Source organism: Peromyscus maniculatus, chromosome 23 (genome assembly GCF_049852395.1).
Source record: "Peromyscus maniculatus bairdii isolate BWxNUB_F1_BW_parent chromosome 23, HU_Pman_BW_mat_3.1, whole genome shotgun sequence".
Taxonomy (NCBI): Eukaryota; Metazoa; Chordata; class Mammalia; order Rodentia; family Cricetidae; genus Peromyscus; species Peromyscus maniculatus.
This window is the reverse complement of record NC_134874.1, coordinates 26,607,906-26,626,821: the sequence shown is the minus strand read 5'-3', so window position 1 is coordinate 26,626,821 and position 18,916 is coordinate 26,607,906. Positions and strand designations below refer to the sequence as shown.

The following is an 18,916-nucleotide window of genomic DNA, read 5'->3' as shown; positions in this document are numbered from 1 at the left end:
TGCCAGAGAATTTTGTTTTGGGCTTCTGTACTGAAAATCGAGGGCAGATGGATGTCTGCCCTGCCCTGGAGAACTAAAGTTCTGATTTCTATGGGCTGCCTTGGGGAGGGAGTTATTGGATAAGATACATGAATGAAAACCAAGACAGACAGACAGACAAACAGCCAGGCTCAGTTACTTATATGTATAATCTCAACAATGTGGAGGTTGAGGCAGGGGGATCAGGAGCTTGAAGCCAGCCTGGGCTCCACAGAAAGATCTTTTCTTGGGAAAAAAAAATTTTTTAATGTAAGCCATATGTGGTGATGTACTCCTTAATCCTCACACTAGGGAAGATGAGGCAGGGGGATTGCTATGAGTTCAAGGCTAGATTGGGTCATATATGGAGTCTAATGACAGGCTGGGCTCCCAGAGAACCTGTCTCAAAAGCAAACACCAAAAATACTGAAAAGCAAAAGCGGTTCTCTTATCTACGGTGTCTGGGAATACACCATAAGCCCCCCATTTCAGGCCACTGTGCCCTTCATCACACGGGGGAAGGAATGTTTAGAGACCAAGAGGAATGTGAACAGACGGGCCCTGCTGGCTGCCTCCTGTTCCATCCATCAGCCTTAGAATGTACTCTTTGTCTAGACATGACCTTGCGCAGTTCAATCTCACCTCTGCAATGATGCCTCCAGAGAGCCCCAAAGGCGGGCCTGAGAATGTGGCTTCGAAGGTGGGGTGCTCGCCCGGCATGTGTGAGGCCCTGGGTTTGATTTTCAGCACAACATTAAACGGCGCTGGGCGATATATACAAATAATTCCAACACCATAGAGCTCATGGAAGCAGGGAGAAAAGTTCAAGGTTAGAACTGGAGAGATAGAGATGGCTCAGAGGTTAAGAGCACTGACTGCTCTTCCAGAGGTCCTGAGTTCAATTCCCAGCAACCACATGGTGGCTCACAACCATCTGTAATGAGATCTGGGGCCCTCTTCTGGCCTGCAGGCGTACATACTGTATACATAATAAATAAATAAATCTTTAAAAAAAAAAAAAAAAAAAAAAAAAAAGAACTGGAGAGATGGCTCAGGGGTTAAAAAGAGTATTTGTTACTCTTGCAGAGGACCCAGGTTCGATTCCCAGCACATATATCATGGGTCATAACCATCCATAACCCCTTACAGGCACGCATTTGATGCAAATAATATGCTTGCAGATAAAAAACATTCATACATATAAAGTAAAATAAAAAAACTAAATGAAGATCAGCTTGGTGGCGTATGCCTTTGATCCAGCACTTGGGCGGCAGAAGCAAGCAGATCTCTTGAGTTCGAGGCCACCTTGGTCTACAGAGCTAGTTCCAGGATAGCCAGGGCTACACAGAGAAACTCTGTTTCAAAAAGCAAAAAGAAAAAGTCTAAATGAAGTTCAGGGTTATGTAATGGGTTTAAGGTCAGTCTGGGCTCTGTGAGACCCTGTCTTAAAAAAAAAAAAAAGCCCCATAAACACAAACAAATAAACAAAAAACCCAACAACAAACCACAAAACCAAAAAACTAGGTTCAGAGTGTATCTATTTTTCCAACACTAGGAGTTTTCTGTATGGTGGCTGTTGGTGTTGGGAGCCACAAAATCTCTTCTCTGACCTTCTTTCCATCCATCTCATTGTCTGTATTGTATTGACTGGTTTTGTGTGTCAACTTGACACAAGCTAGAGTCATCAGAGAGGAAGGAGCCTCAGTTGAGGAAATGCTTCGATGAGATCCAGCTGTAAGATCATTTCTCATTCAATGATTAATGGGGGAGTGCCCAGCCTATTGTGGATGGTGCCATCTCTGGGCTGGTGGTCCTGGGTTCTGTATAAAGCAGGCTGAGCAAGCCATGGGAAGCAATCCAGTGAGTAGCACCTCTCCATGGCCTCTGCATCAGCTCCTGCCTCCAGGTCCCTGTCCTGTTTGAGTTCCTGTCCTGACTTCCTTAAGGGATGGAAGTGTAAGCCAAATAAACCCTTTCCTTCCAAACTTGCTTTTTGGTCATAGTATTTCATCACAGCAATAAAAACCCTAACTAAGGTAAGGCATGCATTCTTTTATTCTTTTTATTTTATTTGGAGTTTAAATTTCCATTGCATTTTAATTTATCTACTGTGTATGTATGGGTGTATGCACAAGCCACAGCATACTTGTGGAGGCCAGAGGATAGGGTTTGGGATAGGATGATCAGTTTTCATCCTCTGCACTTGTATCCTGGGGCCTGGACTCACACACCCAGGCTTTATCCCACCAGCGCTTTCTTGTTTGTTTATTTGCTTCTTGGCATACTGAAAACTGAGTCTAGACCCCTAGCCCGTCAGATTTTGTTTTTAATTTGAAGATAGGACCTGACAAAATATCTCCGATAGGCTTAACTTTTTGTTTGTTTGTTTTTGTTTTGTTTTGTTTTGAGACAGGATTTCTATGTAGCATTGTTTGTCCTGGAACTGGCTCTGTAGAACAGGTTGGTCTCGAACTCACAGAGATCACTGCCTCTGCCTCCCCAGTGCTGGGATTAAAGGCTTGCACCACTGTACCTGGTTTGGCCTTGAGTTGTTAATCTCCCTGCCTCTACTTCTCTAGTAGCTGGTGATTACAGGCATGAGCCATCACACCTGGCCCTGTCATAGCCTTTAGCAAAAACCAGTAAACATTAAGCTATTGTCTTGGGAACTAGGAAGAGCCTGGAGAAACGAATGAACCACAAGGAGAGGACAGAGAGAGCCTTAGTTTACAGCTGGCTGACCAGACACTCAGAGAAAACGACCTGTGGTAGCCTGAAGCAAGCTTGTAATGCCTGCACTCCGGAGGTGGACTCAGATAGCAGAATCTCAAGGTCATCCTCTGGTACATAGTGAGTTTGAGGCCAGCCTGGGCAACACTGAGACCCTTCTAGCTCCCATGTGCTAGGATAGGTGAGTGCAACTACAGTCAGTTTCTGCAGTGTTGGGAATCAAAACCAATGGGGCTTCGCGCATGCTGGCAAGCTCACATCCTTCACCTCCTTTATCATTACTGTTACTTTTGGTTTTTTATTTTGTTTGTTTGTTTGAAACAAGGTCTCTCTATGAAGCCCTAACTGGCCTAGAACACTCTGTAGAACACACTGGCCTTGGACTCAGATCTGCCTGAGTGCTGGGATCAAAGGTGTACACCATCATGCTTGGCTTATTATTATTGTTTAATTTGACATAAAAAAAAAAAAAAGTTGGGCACAGTGCTGGGATGCAGTTCAGAGGTAGAGCTCTTGCCTAGCAGATGCACAGCCAGGATTCGATCACCAGCTTTAAATAACAAAAACAGCCAGGCAGTGGTTGGTAAAATTCTGCCCTTACTCCAATTACACATGCGCTGGTCGGGGTCTTGCACTTTACATCATCAGTGTGCGCTGGCAGCTACGTGCGCCCAGCGTGGTCACACAATCTGCGCCTTAAAAAAAAGCCGGACGTACCCTCCCCTCTCTTGCTCTGCTCCCTCTCCCCCCATCCCATCATCTTTCCCTTGGCTCTCTGCTCTTTGCTTGTGCTCCTTCCCAGGCCTGGTTCTCTTGTACCCCACCCCCCTCTTCCTCCTAATAAAGCTCTCCGTAACTGGGTAGTCATGGCCATGGCTGGTGACCTTTCCACTGGTCACCAGCGTCATTCATTTTAGTGGTGGCACACAACTGCATTTGGGAGCAGAGGCAAGTGGATCTCTGTGAGTTTGAGGCCAGCCTGGTCTACAGAGTGAGTTCCAGGATAGCCAGGACTACACAGAGAAACCCTGACTCAAAAAAAACCAAAAACAACGCAAACCGCAACCAAACTAAAAAGCCAAAGGGGCATATTCATGGGCACCACGTGACAGTCCACCCTCTGGGTTATCAGGATGTCACAGAGATGTGTGCACTCTTAGCTTCCCTCTTGGGGTTTTCGGCGAAAGTTTGCTTGGCTCCGGATCAGGGAAAAGGAGGTTTATATATTTCCTTCTGGTCTCGGCAGCCCCAGGGCTCTCTGGCGTCTCATTCCAACTTCCGGCCCCCTAAGGGCCATCTGAGAAGCAAAACTGGTTGGGGCAGATAAGTGTGGGTGGGCCTTGTGTGGGAGCCGGTCTTTGTAGGTTTCCTGGTGTCTGTCTTCTGCAGCAGGGTCACGAGGGCCTAGACCTGCAGCCTGCCTGCCTCCTGCCTCCTGCCTGCCTCCTTCGAGCCCTTACTACATACCGAGTCTAAGGATAGATGGGTTTTGGTTTGTTGCTGCCTGGCGTGACAGTGTGTTGCATTCTCACCCAGAAAGTCCATAGTTCTGGGTTCAACCTTTTCCCTTCTGTGGGGGACATTAGGAAGGTGTGAAGTGAGAGTGGCCAGGCCAAGGTGGAACTGTTTTCTCGCAGTCTGACCTGGTTGGCTGCTCTGGGGGTAATTCCCAGGCTCTTAGGTGTCACTAAGTAGGTGAAGAAGGGGTGAGTCACACCTGCCTACCCCTCCCCCTCGGGAGAAACTTCTCTCTCCCCAGGGCTAGGTTTCACCAAGCCATAAACAGGCCCTGCCCAAGATCACTTTCTTCCGTTTTTTTTTTTTTTTTTTTTTTTTCCAGATCCAACGGAACCCAGCCTGGGAGGTGCCAGGGAGCCTGGCCAAGGGCTCTTCCTGGTTTCAGACTAGATCCCTGAATCCCTTGGCCCACTCTAGCTCCCTTCCCTGTGGCCCTACTGAAACCTGAGTCTCCTCCTGCGGCCGGAGCTTTCGTTCTCCCTGGGGAGTTAAGGAAGGGCGGCGACAGGGGATGAAGAAGCAGGAACTTGATGAATGGGCCTAGGAGAGGGCCAGGGCGTTCTTTCCTTTTAAAAAAATTAGAATTATTTAGTTTAATGTGAGTGTTTTGCCTGTATTTATGTTTCGTATGTGTATATGTTCACCACGTGGGTGCCTGGTGCTGGCGGAGGTCAGAAGAGGGCGTCGGATTCCCTAGAACTGGAGTCACAGATGGTTGTGAGCCACCCTGTAGGTGCTGGCCATCTCTCCCGGATTTTGGGACGGTTAGCTGGCGACGTTTAAACTCAGCGGCTCTTCTCTGGGTGAGCCTGTAGGCGGCGCCATCCCTTCCAAAGTATCCCTGTGGGCGGAGTTTCCCAGTCTATCAGTAAACCATGTGGGCGGGGCTTCTGACCTTATTGTAGGCGGCCCATCAAATCCATCTGCAGGATGTGGACAGGGCCATCTAGTGACTAGATGAGTGATAGGTGAGCGTGTGCGCGGAGCTTCAGGTCCCGTAGCGAATCTATAGGTGGGGCTCTCCACCCATCCTGAGCGCATGGGAAGGGTCTCTGCCTTTGATGGGGTGGAGGCTGCTGGGAAAAGATGCAAAGTGGCTCGAACAGCTCCTCGCTCTTTCTTCTTTTTCACCCAGGCACACGCTCCTCTTCCGACGTGCTACATCAGGACTAGCCTGAAAGGACTCTTTCCCAGCTGGGTCCTCAGGGTGTCAGTATCCCGCCAGACCAAGCAGAGGTTGGGTGGTTGTGTGCAGGGAGTTGGGGGCAGGGGTGGGGTGGGGCAGTGAGGTGAAGCCGCTTGCCACTGAGGCTGGCTGAGTTAGGTTCCCAGAAATCACGAGGTGGGAGAAGAAAACTTCAGTGGGTTGTTTTCTGACCTCTACATGCATGCCATGGCATGCACACACCAAACACACACACACACACACACACACACACACACACACACACACACACACACACCACACTTTTTAAATAAGCAAGCTGACCAAGCTGCAGGGAAGTTCACCTCCACTAGGGATGCTCTTGTGCCCGGGGCCACAGCTCCCCACCAGGGATGGACGGGCCCCTCTTCCCATTCAGTCTCCAGGGATCTCATATTCCTGTCTTAGGGTGGCCTTTTCAGACTATGTCACAGCCTCGATCACACTTGCTATTCCCTCCGCAGACACCTTAGGCGCACCGGACCCAGACTAAACATCCTGCCAGGTAGCGTGGACCCTGGAGAGAACAGACTCAGATCTCCAGCACTTCACAACTGTTGTTACCTTTTGTAAACGTAAAAAGAATCCCACCTCTGGTCCTCCACGTGGGCAGCCAGTTTGGAGGTGCCTTAGCATCCTGTTCCAACGGCCGTACCTCTCCATCCTCCAGTCTTGTATGAGATTTTCGAAAGTTCAATCAAACTTTTTGGGACATTTTGGAAGCTGCAGTTCCCATTAACAAACAGGAGAGGGCGACTCTAGCAAGAGCTATGGCTCTCCAGGGCTAATCTCTGGCCCTGGTGAGGAAAGAAGCATGTGGGTCAGGAAGTTGAGGTTGGTGAACAGTGTCCCCTAGGACACCATTCTCTCTCCCTCTGAAGTTTGTTTTTGTTTTAAGATTTTAGTTTTGCCTGGCTTCGTGGTGCACACCTTCAACCCCAGCACTCCAGAGGCAGAAGCAGGTGGGTCTTTCTGAGTTTGAGTCCAGTTTGGTTTATATAGTGAGTTCCGGTCAGCCAGGGCTACATAGTGAGACTCTGTCTCAAAAATTTTTATTTGTAGCAGGGTGATGGTGGCACACACCTTTAATCCCAGCACTCAGGAGGCAGAGGCAGGTGGATCTCTGTGAGTTTGAGGCCAGCCTGGTCTACAGAGCGAGTTCCAGGACAGCCAGGACTACACAGAGAAACCCTGTCTCAAAATACCAAAAAAAAAAAAAAAAAAAAAAAAAGAATTTACTTTTGGTGATACAGGGGATTAAAGCTAGGGCCTCATGAATGCTGGGTAGGCATTCTACCACTGAGGCATAGCCCCATCCCTATTTTTTAAAAAGATATAACTTAAATTTAATTTTATTGTATTTTCAGTTTTATGAGTATGGATGTTTTGCCCACATTTATGTCTTACATCAGGTGATGGGTGGGTGGGTGGGGGGCCTGGGGCCTGGAGGACAGAAGAGGGTGTCAGATCCCCTGAAACTGGAGTTACAGACAATTGTAAGGCTCTGTGTGGGTGCTGGCACTTGAACCTAGGATTTCTGGAAGAGCAGTCAGTGCTCTTAACCACTAAGTCATCTCTCCAGCCCCTTTTTTATTTGACAGGGTCTTACTATATAGCTCTGACTGTCCTGGAACTCATTCCATAGACCAGATCAGTCTCAAATTTACAGAGATCTCCTGAGTGCTGGGATTAGAGGTGTGTGCCACTACACCAGGCATTCATTTATCTATCTATCTATCTATCTATCTATCTATCTATCTATCTATCTATCTATCTATCTATCTATCTATCTATCTATATTTTTGGTTTTTCGAGACAGGGTTTCTTTGTGTCAGTCCTGGCTCTCCTGGAACTCGCTTTGTAGACCAGGCTGGCCTCAAACTCACAAAGATCCACCTGCCTCTGCTTCCCAAGTGCTGGAATTAAAGGCATGCACCACCACTGTCCAGCTTAGCCTTTATTTTTTAATTTGTGTGTATATTTTTGTGTCTTGAGTGTGGGTTCGTACATGTGAGTACAGTGCCTTCAGAGACCAGATGAGGGCGCTAGATTCCCTAGAGCACAAACTAAGAACTGGGAACAGACTCAGGTTCTGTGCAAGAGCCACGTCTTCATTCCCCTGACGTCTTTCTTTGGGGCTTACACTTTATTAAAGGTTACATACTCTGGTTCCTGGGGATATCAGGATTTCCACCCTGTGCTTCAGTAGACTCAGTTTGTAGGCTTCTGAGTTTCTTTTTTGTTTATTCTTGAGATTTTAGTTTTTTTTCTTTTTAAAGACTTTTTTTTGTTTTATTTTATGTGTATTAGTGTTTTGCCTGTATGTATGTTCGTACGGATGGATGAATGGATGGATGGATGGATGGATGGATGGATGGATGGATGGATGGATGGATGGATGGAAGAATGGATGGATGGATGCACACTACAGGCATGCCTGGTACTCATGGGTCCAGAAGAGGGCATCAGTCCACTGGAATTGAAATGAGGGTTGATGGCAAATGACCGTGAGGGCTGTGGGACTGAACCTGGGTCCTGTGCAAGAGCAGCCAGTGTTCTTACCCACTGAGCCGTCTCTCCGATCCCTTGAGATTGTATTTTAATTACATTTCTCCCCTCCTTTTCTTCCCTCCAAACCCTTTCATATCACTCTCTCTGCTTTCCTTCAAGTTCATGGCCTCCCGCCACCGATTGCTGGGGATATATAAAAATATTTGTATATGCATATATGTTCCTAATATAACCGTTGAGTCCATATAATGTTACTTGTGTGTATGGATTCTGCTGGGGTCAGCTTGGGCATAAACTCGATGGGAACTGACTCTTCCTTCCTTCTTTTCTTTCTTTCTTTTTTCTTTGTGTGTGTGTGTGTGTGTGTGTGTGTGTGTGTGTGTGTGTGTGTGGTTTCTTGAGACAGGGGTTTCTCTATGTAACAGCCTTGGCTGTCCTGGAACTTGCTTGCTTTGTAGACCAGGCTGGCCTTGAACTTACAGAGGTGTGCTTGCCTCTACCTCTCAAATTCTGTGGTTAAGGTGTCCACCACCAAATCCTGCTAGGTTTTCTTTTATTTATGTGTGTTTGTGTGTGTGTGCAATATAAGTGCAAGTGCCCTTGGAGACCAGAAGAGGGCATTGGATCCCTTGGAGCTGCACTTTCAGGTGGTTGGGAGCTGCCCTGTGGGAGCTGGGAACTGAATAAGGGTCCTCTCTGGAAGATCAACAAGTGCTCTTAACTGTCGATCCATCTCTGCAGTCCCTCAAGATTTCTTTTTTGTGACAGCAAAGCCACTGAGCCTGGGGACCTGAAGAAGCCACATGGACCACAAATAGACCACGAATGGACCACTCTGGAGATTTCTGTGGCAAGCAGGGCTTGTCAATAGCTGATGGGACTAGGGAAGGGATTCCTGATGTCCCTGGATTCTAACCCTGACTAAATCACTTTAATATTCTAAGCTTTGGGGCTGGAGAAGCGGCCAAGTGGTTAAGAGCACTGGCTGCTCTTGTGGAAGACCTGGGTTTGATTCCAAGCCTCCTGCTTGTTGGCTCACCTTCTTCTGTAACTCCAGTTTCAGGGGATCTGACACTGTCTTCTGGGCTCTGTAGGCATTGCATGTGTACTTGGTGCACAAACATGCATGCAGGCAAGACACATAAAATAAGAAATAAATATTTAAAAAAAAGAATGCTCTAAGCACTGGAATTGAGCACCTTAACAGGATGTGTGATAACAAAACAAAATCAAGCCAGGCGGTGGTGGCGCACGCCTTTGATCCCAGCACTCGGGAGGCACAGCCAGGTGGATCTCTGTGAGTTCGAGGCCAGCCTGGGCTACAAAGTGAGTTCCAGGACAGCCAGGACTATTACACAGAGAAATCTTGTCTTGGAAAAAAACAAAACAAAACAAAATCGAATCTGAGGCTTATAAACATCCAGCAGAAATCCGTCAGGGAAGTCACTTTGAGGCAGCCAACTGGAGTTCCTGATATGATAGAGGCCCTGGCTTCCAGGTTAAAAAAAAAAAAAATTGGCAGCCTATAGAGGTGATGTCATCAAACCAGGAGCTGACAACATCCGGCAGAAACTGATGGGGGAAGCTGAGGCGGTCAGCTAGAGTTCACCCAAGGCTGAGTTTCCTTTTCAAGGCTCACCTTCCGGTTTCTCTGGCTTATCTTCCAGTTTCTCTCTCCCACTGCAGCGGCGTTTATATCGTGGAATAAGTGCGAGTAACATTGTTGCTTACTTTTTAACTGATGTTAAAGATACAGTGTTTTTACTTTGGGGCTGATTTTCCCGGCAGGGCCATCCACAGACGGGATTCTTGGAAGGCTCTTGACACAAATAGGTTTGAGTCTAAAGCGAGAGGCTGACCTGCTTTTGGAGCCAGCTTCGATTTGTTGTCATTGAGACAAGGTCTCACTGTCTCCCTGGCTGGCCTGGAACTTGCTGTGTAGACCAGGCAAGTCTTGAACTCGTAGAGATTCACTTGCCTCTGTCTCCAGAGTGCTGGGATTGAAGGCGTGCGCCAGCTTCTAATTGAGCTCAAATTGCACATGACCGCTTTCCAGTATAATGGACGTATAATACTGGGGTATAGTCCAATGGTAGAACATTTCCCTCCTGTACTAAATGTCCTGAGTTTAATCTCTAGTATCACAAAACAAACAAATGAAAGAACCCAAATGAGGAGGGTGTGGTGGCCAGGCTGACAGTCCCAGCATTTGGGAGGTAGAGGCGGCAGGAAAGATAAGGGGGAGATTTTTCTACTATGGAGGGAACAAGCCGGAGGAAGCTATGGTTGACTGAGAATGTAGGGCATCAAAAAAAAGCTTCCATATGCACCCCTGCTATGTCAGGTGCCTTCCTCCCCCTCTTTCTTTCTTTCTTTCTTTCTTTCTTTCTTTCTTTCTTTCTTTCTTTCTTTCTTTCTTTCTTTCTTTCTTTCTTTCTTTCTTTCTCTCTCTCTCTCTCTCTCTCTCTCTTCCTTCCTTCCTTCCTTCCTTCCTTTCTTTCTTTCTTTCTTTCTTTCTTCCTTTATTTCGTTCTTCCTTCCTTCCTTCCTTTCTTTCTTTCTTTCTTGCTTGCTTGCTTGCTTGTTGCTGTTGTTGTTTGTTTTGTTTTGTTCGAGACAGGGTTTCTCTGTGTAGAGTTGGTGGCTGTCCTGGATCTCCCTCTGTAGCCCAGGCTGGCCTTGAACTCAGGGAGATCTGTCTGCCTCTGCCTCTAGAGTGCTGGGATTAAAGGTGTGCACCACCACCACCACCACCACCTGGCCCCCCTCCCCTTTTCAATGTGGTGGAGAGAACCAGGGTCTTGTAAGAAAGAAGCAGCTGCACCCCAGCCCCTCACTGGGGGATTCTAGGCAGGGGCTCTACCACTGAGCCACACCCCAGCCCCTCACTGGGGGATTCTAGGCAGGGGCTCTACCACTGAGCCACACCCCAGCCCCTCACTGGGGGATTCTAGGCAGGGGCTCTACCACTGAGCCACACCCCAGCCCCTCACTGGGGGATTCTAGGCAGGGGCTCTACCACTAAGCCACACCCCAGTCCCTCACTGGGGGATTCTAGGCAGGGGCTCTACCACTGAGCCACACCCCAGTCCCTCACTGGGGGATTCTAGGCAGGAGCTCTACCACTGAGCCACACCCCAGCCCCTCACTGGGGGATTCTAGGCAGGTGCTCTACATCTGACTCACATTCCCAAACCCTTCTTTGGTGATTCTAGGCAAGCAATCTACCCCTGAGCCACATTCCTTGTCCAGCATTACATTTTGAGTCAGGTCTAAGTTGCCCGGGCTGACATTGAAAGCATGGTGTCATCCCAGGCAGCCTAGATTTCCTGATCCTTGTGCCTCAGTCTATTGAGCAGGTTGGGTTTCGTGTGTGCAATATCAGATCCAGTAGTGAAGCACTATTTACAGGCTCTAAACACCAGGCCTCTGCCCTCCTGGAACTTACCTGCTGGCAGGGGAAGACAGACGTAAGTAAGCAGCTGACTAATAAGTGAATGAGGAAGTGACTTGGAATTGATGACATGTTTTCATTTTCATTGATGGCCTGTGGTTCCCATCCAGGGCCATGCTTATGAGTCCTTTTGTTTTATTTTGTTTTTTCCCTTTTCTTTTTTTCTTTCTTTCTTTTTTCTTTGTGTGTGTGTGTGTGTGTGTGTGTGTGTGTGTGTGTGTGTGTGGTTTCTTGAGACAGGGGTTTCTCTGTGTAACAGCCTTGGCTGTCCTGGAACTTGCTTGCTTTGTAGACCAGGCTGGCCTTGAACTCACAGAGATGTGCTTGCCTTTGCCTCTCAAATTCTGTGGTTAAGATGTCCACCACCAAATCCTGCTAGGCTTTCTCTTATTTATGTGTGTCTGTGTGTGTGTGTCATATAAGTGCAAGTGCCCTTGGAGACCAGAAGAGGGCATTAGATCCTCTAGAGCTGCAGTTTCAGGTGGTTATGAGCTGCCCTGTGGGAGCTGGGAACTGAATAAGGGTCCTCTCTGGAAGATCAACAAGTGCTCTTAACTGTCGTTCCATCTCTGCAGTCCTTCAAGATTTCTTTTTTTGTGACAGCAAAGCCACTGAGCCTGGGGACCTGAAGAAGCCACATGGACCACAAATAGACCACGAATGGACCACTCTGGAGATTTCTGTGGCAAGCAGGACTTGTCAATAGCTGATGGGATTAGGGAAGGGCTTCCTGATGTCCCGAGGCCTGGAGTGACCCTATCAGAGAGCAACAGGAAGGAGTTAGAGGCAGGAGAACCAACCACTGAGCTGCCGGGCCAGGCTAGGCTAGTGTGAGAGCTCGACTCATACCAAACAAAAACCCAGTGCCAGGTATGGTGGCACACGCCTTCGATCCCAGCAACGGGGAAGTGGACGCAGGTAGATCTCCGTGAATTTAAGGCCAGCCAGAGCTGCATAGTGAAACCCTGTTTCAACAACAACAAAAGCCCGAACCCCAGTAACAACAACAAAAAAAGGAACAATGAGGAGTAGGGGGCGTGGCTCAGTGGTAGAGCCCCTGCCTAGAATCCCCTAGTGAGGGGCTGGAGTGTGGCTCAGTGGTAGAGCCCCTGCCTAGAATCCCCCAGTGAGGGGCTGGGGTGTGGTCAGTGGTAGAGCCCCTGCCTAGAATCCCCCAGTGAGGGGCTGGGGTGTGGCTCAGTGGTAGAGCACCTGCCTAGAATCCCCCAGTGAGGGGCTGGGGTGTGGCTCAGTGGTAGAGCCCCTGCCTAGAATCCCCCAGTGAGGGAGGGGCTGGGGTGTGGCTCAGTGGTAGAGCACCTGTCTAGAATCCCCCAGTGAGGGGCTGGAGTGTGGCTCAGTGGTAGAGCCCCTGCCTAGCACGTAGAAAGCTCTGGGTCTAGGTACTGCAGAAAGGAAGGCAGACAGGCCAGAAGGGAAAGAGGGGAAAAGTCAGACAGAAAGACACAAACAAGGGCTGTGTGTTGTACACCTAGGTGTGTGGAATATGGTAGGGTGGGATCCAGAAAGGCAGAGCTACTGTGGGCAGAGACACCCCCATGGCTGCTACTGTTCTCAGTACACTTCTTCAGGCAGAAAGAAGCCGGCGAGTGTACGAACAGAAGGAGGGTGAGGGGAAGGGCAGGGAGGTGGATCCGAGCTCTGTGGGGAGCATTTAGGAAGCCTTCAAACATCCCAACCCTGTTGATTAAGCCCTGGTATAAAAAGAGCATTGACTAATTAAAGAGTTCAAAACCAACCACAGGCTTGGCTGCTCTGGGCTCTGCCCCGCCTCCTGTCCCCAGGGGATGAGGTTGGGTTGCGCCCTTTCTCCGCCCTGGGTTGATTCAGGGTTAAGAGCCTGCAGGAAACCAGAGCAGCTGGCTTCTAGGCTGGACAGGGTGAGGTGCGTGTGGCATAAAGGACCAAGAGGGGCTGGGGAGATGGCTCGCTGACGAGGACTTTTGTCACAGATGTGAGGCCCCGAGTTGGGATCCCCAGAACCCATGTAAATGCTGGACTTGGTGGCGCCTGTTTATAATCCTGTGCCGGGGAGGCAGGACAGGCAGATCCGTGGGGCTCCCCTAAGCAGCCACCTTAGCTGAATGAGGGAGTCCCCGGTCAAAGGGAGAGACCCTGTCTCAAAAACCAAGGCAGGCTGGTCAATTGGCTCTTTGGGTAGGAAGGCTTCCTTCTCAAGCGTGAGGACCCGCATTTGGACCCGGCACCCATGTGAAAACAAACAAGATGTCTCAGCAGGTAAAGAAGCTCTGAGTTTGGTCTCTGAGGCCAATTGAGGAAGACAGTTGATGTTGACATCACACACACACACACACACACACACACACACACACACACACACACACACACGTACATTCATACATGTGCCCTGACGCATACACAGACACACACGCAGACACATACAAACACATATGCCCATATAAACACACACAAAGCTGAAAAGCCCAAAGCCGGCAGCTGGACTTCCTGGGCCAACGAAGAATCCATGGGTGGCAAGAGAGGGTATTATCCGTGCTGGGCCAGGGCGATGCCAGGAGTGGACGGATGGAGCAGGAGGGAGGCCCCTGCGCTGTAGGCAGGGAGGGGTCACGTGACCTCTGAGTCACTCAGGGCTGGGGCCCATGTAGAGTTGGGATCCCCGGGCTCCCGTGAGTTTTGCTCTCCTCACAGCTGACTCACTGGCTGTCTCCCAGGGAGTCTCGTGGTCAGCCTGGCTAGTTTCTCTCAGCCCCTCGGTGTGTCACAGAGGCGAGAGCTTCTCTCTCTGCAAACTCACGTCATGGGGTGTGTGGCCTGTGCAGGGCGCTGGTCCTGTCATTCTCTCATGCTCCCGAGGAAGCCCTGTGGAGGATCCCAAATGTGCCCCTGCTCAGCCCACTGGAGACAGGCCTGCTTTGATTCAGGGCCAGGGAGCTGCTGATTCAGGAGGTCCGTCGGTCAGGGCTGGTCCTGGCTTGGACACTCTCTCTCCATCCACCAGGGAAGCGCTGTCTCCCTTTGTTCTGATGCCCTATTACCTACCCACAGCTCTTCAATTAGCCCAACGCCTGTCCCAGTTACTCATACCAATCACAGATGGTCCCAGTCTGCTAATAGAGGCCTGTCAAGCCAGCTGCTGGGGAGCAGAGGCAGGAGAATTGAAAGTTCCAAGGCTATCCAGGGCAGAGGGTGAGGAGTTTAAGGCTAGCCTGGGTAATTTAGTGGAACTCTGTCTCAAAACATAAATGGGGCTGGAAGATGGCTCAGTGGTTAAGAGAATGTACTTCTCTTTGAGAGGACCCGAGTTTTATCATTTTTAATTATGTGTCTGTGTTCCTGTATGGGCTGTGTTCACACACAATGCCCATGAAGTCCAGAAAGAACATTGGATTGCTTGGAACTGGAGTTAGAGGTAGCTGTGAGCTGTCTGTCACAATGTTGGTAACTACAAGAGCAGTACGTACTCTTAACCACTGAGCCATCTTTCCAGTCCCCCCCCCCCCCCCCGAAAAAAAGATCTTTGAGTTTGAGGCTAGCCTGGTCTACAGAGTGAGTTCCAGGACAGCTAGGGCTACACAGAGAGACCCTGTCTCGAAAAAAAAATATACATATTAATAATAATAATAAAGAATAAAAGAAAGAAGGAAAGAAAAGAAGGAAGGAAGGAAGGAAGGAAGGAAGGAAGGAAGGAAGGAAGGAAGGAAGGAAGGAAGGAAGGAAGGAAGGAAGGGTTGGGGCTGTACTCAGAGGTACAGCTTCCTAGAAGCCTTTAGCAAGTGGGAGATAAATGGGAACAGAAAGCCTAGAGCATCCTGCAGCTCACTGAGCGCGCAACTTGGTCTGGTCCTTATTGGAGCAGCCTGGGATGGCATGTCAGCTCCCAGAACCTCAGAACCTTGGCTTTTTCATACATCATAATTTTGTTTTTTTGAGACAGGGCTTCTCTGTGTAGCCCTGGCTGTCCTGGAACTCACTCTGTAGACCAGGCTGGCCTCGAACTCACAGAGATCCGCCTGGCTCTGCCTCCCCAGTGCTGGGATTAAATGTGTGCACAGGAGCCACTGCTGCTGCCACCACCACCCAGCAGCCTAGGTTTTTTTCATTCTGATCTGGTGGCTGAGTAGGGAGATAAGGCCACTTCCTGTTTTAGGAAGGCTGCTAGTCCAGCACCCAGCCTGTTCCCACAGGTTCTTAGAAAGGTTTGTTGACACTGAGATTTCATTACTTGGAGAGTCTGCAGGGTTAGGTAAAAAGAGCTTACTCCACCAGATTAGAGGGGCTTCTTGGGTTCCGTGGCTGTGTGGGGCTGAGTGGTTGTCTCTCAAAGCTGAAACAGACGGAAGCCATCAAAGACCAGGTCCCCTGAAATGAAGTCCTTGGAGGAGGGGAGAGGTGGGTGAGAGGGGGTGGTCTTACTACAAGGCCTGATGGGCCTCTGTGTGCTCTGAGGAAGTGGTCTGAGAGCCAGATAGGCTGGTGCAATGTTCGCGAAGGAGCCAAGGGTCTTGCAACTGCTTAACCATGCCCTAGCCCCCTCGCAGAGGGATTCTGGACTGGTGCTCTACCACTGAGTCAGACCCCTCAGCATCTAATAGGGAGGTTTGAAAAACCAGCTGCTATAGTGGAATATTATTTTAATAATAATAATATTTTAAATGTGTTACTTTTGTTTATATTTCATGTGTTTAACTCTGTGAGGCTGTGATACTGTGCCTGTGTAAAACACCTGACGGTCTAATAAAGAACTGAATGGCCAATAGCAAGGCAGGAGAGAGAGATAGGCAGGGCTGGCAGGCTGAGAATACACACACACACACACACACACACACACACACACACACACACACACACGGAGAAAACTGGGAGGGGAGATCTAAGATCCGTGAGTCAGAGAAGGAGGACTCCAGGGGCCAGTCACCCAGCTCCATTGCAAGTCTCAGAGTAAGAGTAAGATTTACAGAAGTTAGAGAACAGGAAAAGCCCAGAGGCAAAAGATAGACAGGTTAAGTTAAGGAAAGCTGGCTAGAAACTAAGCCAAGCTAAGGCCGGGCATTTATAATTAAGAATAAGCCTCCATGTGTGATTTATTTGGGAGCTGGGTGGCGGGCCCCCAAAAGAGCAAAAACAAATTACAGCAGTGAGCTGCCTGGAAACTAAAGTCATACCCTAACTGGAGGGGAAGCAAGTTAACAGCTGTCCTTTCTGAGTCACTGTGTCCACTACATTCCAGTTCTGCTTCCCTCGATCGGAACCTGCCCCTCCCCCGCTTCCACGTGCCGTCCTGCTTGGGCCCTGGCCCTGGGACTCCAGCCAGGAGGCGGCCAAGTGTCCTTTTTTATTCCTTGGAAACATGACCACCTCCACCCCAGCACTTGCCTGGCTAGTCTAGCCAGGCTGGGCAGCCAGGCCCGTCATTACCTGGCCTCAGGCCTCAGTGGGTGGACGGCCCACCCATGCAGGCTGCTGGGACAATCGAGGGCTGGGGATCCCCATGCTAGGTAAGTACTCTGTCATTAGCTACCTCCCAGCCTTTGTTCTACTTTTCTTGTGTGTGTGTTCGTGTGTATGCTCATGTAAGTGTGTGTGCACACATGTGGAGAGGCCAGAGGTTGATCTGGTATCATTCATTCATTCATCAGGAGCTAGTGACGTGCCCCCCACTTTTTTTTTTTTTTTTAGTATTTTTACATCTATTTTTATTTTTTGTATATGCAGTTTTTTTATTTGTTTGTTTTGTTTTTTAGTTTTTCAGTTTTTCGTGGCAGGGTTTCTCTGTGTAACAGACCCGGCTGTCCTTGAACTCACTTTGTAGACCAGGCTGGCCTTGAACTCACAGAGATCGGCCTGCTTCTGCCTCCCAAGTGCTGGTATCAAAGGCATGAGCCAACCCCCTCCCCCAAGCTGTATATGCTTGTTTTATCTGCATGTATGTATGTGTACCATGTGCATGCAGTGCCCATGGAAGCCAGAGGATCCCCTTAGAACTGGAGCTAGAGATAGTAGTTGGCTGCCATGGGGGTGCTGGGAATCCAACCTGGCTCCTCTGGAAGGGCAGTCTGTGCTCTTAAGTGCTAAGTCATCTCTCCATCCCAGGACTTGCTTTTTATCCCTGGCTGTTCTGGAACTCACTCCATATATTAGCCTGGCCTCGAACTCACAGAGATCCGCCTGCCTCTACCTTCCAAGTGATGGGATTAAAGTGCCATCACCACCCCACTTTATCCACGACTTGTTTTTCAAGACAGGGTTTCTTAACTGGGATTTGGGGTTTACAGTGACCTCCAGGGATCTGCCTGTCTCTACCTCCCCAGCTCTGGGATTAGACTGTGCCTGACTTTTTATGTGGATTCTGGGATTTGAACTCTTCCTACTTTATTCTCAATCCACCCTTCACCTCTGTAACAGGTTCCTCAGAAATGAAGACGTTCTAAAGAGACACCGGTGCCTCTCAATCTGATCATCAGACTAATTGAAGGCGGATCCCAAAGAAATGGGAATCCCATGCAGGGAGAAAGAAGAGGTCCCAGACAGAGGAGGAAGTTGCCTCCCTAAAAGAAATTTCACACCGCTCTAACAGCTTATCCCACAACCTTACAGGATGAGAATGGAGCCCTGACACAGATGGGCTGCTGTGGGTGGGGCTAGACAAAGATGGGCTGCTGTGGGCGGGACTAGACAAAGATGGGCTGCTGTGGGCGGGACTAGACAAAGATGGGCTGCTGTGGGCGGGACTAGACAAAGATGGGCTGCTGTGGGCGGGACTAAACCTTGACCAAGACTGCTTAGAAGTGCATATCCTTAGCCATCTTCTCAATGTTAATTTCATTTAGGACCCTAAGAACAGGTTTGAATCTATCTATCCCTCTTCCCAATGGAGTCACATTGAGTAAGCTTCCCCTTTCTACTTCCCATAGTTAATTTGACTCTTTGAATTGTCTAATTGAAGACCAGTGGCTGAACCTGGCTTGGGGCACAACCTGGCTATGACAAGTTCAGTAATCCTTCTTATTCAGAGACACGGTTTCACGGGCTGCCTTTGACTTCACCCTGTATCCCTAGGTGGCCTGGAACTCCAGGTCTTCCTCCCTCAGCTTCCGACTTCTGAGATTCAGGACTGTGGCTTTCTAGAGGCTTGGCACCCCGAAAACAACACAGTACATCAGTCAGAAGGATGCTGCACCCCTTTAATACAGTTGTTCCTCATGTTGTGGGGACCCCCAACCATAAAATTATTTTCATTGCTACTTCATAACTGTCATTTTGCTACTGTTATGAATCATGATGTAATAATATTTGATATGCAGGATATCTGTTATGCAACTCCTATGAAAAGGGTCATTTGAACCCCAGGGTTTATGACCCACAGGTTGAGAACCATTGATTTAAAGGTTTGTCTAGGTCTGGTTCCCGAGGCTTTGGCTCATAGAGACAGAGAGAATTGTCTATTTCCAGATGAGGAAATTGGTTGAGAGGTTTTTTTG

At 49.0% G+C, this 18,916-nt stretch overlaps 1 long non-coding RNA gene across 1 annotated transcript; it reads left to right on the top strand.

Moving 5' to 3' along the window:
* Positions 1-16,327: 16,327 nt before the first annotated feature.
* Positions 16,328-18,679, top strand: LOC143270383 (uncharacterized). Its single transcript, XR_013047555.1, has 2 exons — positions 16,328-16,933; positions 17,841-18,679. It is a non-coding gene; the product is annotated as an uncharacterized LOC143270383 (long non-coding RNA).
* The last annotated feature ends 237 nt before the right edge of the window (positions 18,680-18,916 follow it).